A 759-nucleotide genomic window follows, 5' to 3' on the forward strand; every position below is an offset into this window, starting at 1 on the left:
GTCTTGGAATTCATTCTGTAGATCTGGCTGGCCTCCAACTCACAGAGATCCACCTGTCTCTGCCTACTGAGTGCTGGGATTAAAGGCATGCACCATCATGCCCAGATACTCTACTTTAAAAATTTTTTTCTACCCTTTTTCTCTTAAGCCTACATATATTTTTAAACATATTGTAAACCATTTAGATGTATATTTCTATCTTTTTCTGAGCATGAGTCTTAAATCTACTAAGCAACACGGTTAACATTAAATCTGTAGGTCCCTGGCACCACCAGGAAGCATGCCACCAGCTACTTATAAAAACCTTTTAAGTGATTGGAAACAGGACCTCTTATAAGGGCTGCCATGTGGTTTTTGCCATTAAGTTAGGAAGCCTCAATTAAAGGAGCTGAGCTTCTGCTTGCTGCCAGCAAACAGAGCCTACCAGAGAAAAGATGGCTACCAAGAAGCTGCACTTGACTCTGTTCTTGTCTGACTAGAATACTTTTTTTTAATTTATTTTCTTTATTAATTAATTAAAGATTTCGGTCTCTTCCCCACTGCCGCCTCCCCTTTCCCTTCCCCTCCCCCAATCAAGTCCCCCTCCCTCGTCAGCCCAAAGAGCAATCAGGGTTCCCTGCCATAGAATACTTTTTTTTTTTTAAAGAAAGCTTTCTCAAGCTTCATGTGGATATTCTTTCCAAACGTTAGGGTGCCATTTGTAGACAGAAGTTTCTGTCTGGCCTGATCCTGCAACCATTCATCCCAAAGAAACACACA

Source organism: Alexandromys fortis, unplaced genomic scaffold (assembly GCF_014885135.2).
Source record: "Alexandromys fortis isolate MF-2015 unplaced genomic scaffold, M_Fortis_MF-2015_v1.1 scaffold_349, whole genome shotgun sequence".
Lineage (NCBI taxonomy): Eukaryota > Metazoa > Chordata > Mammalia > Rodentia > Cricetidae > Alexandromys > Alexandromys fortis.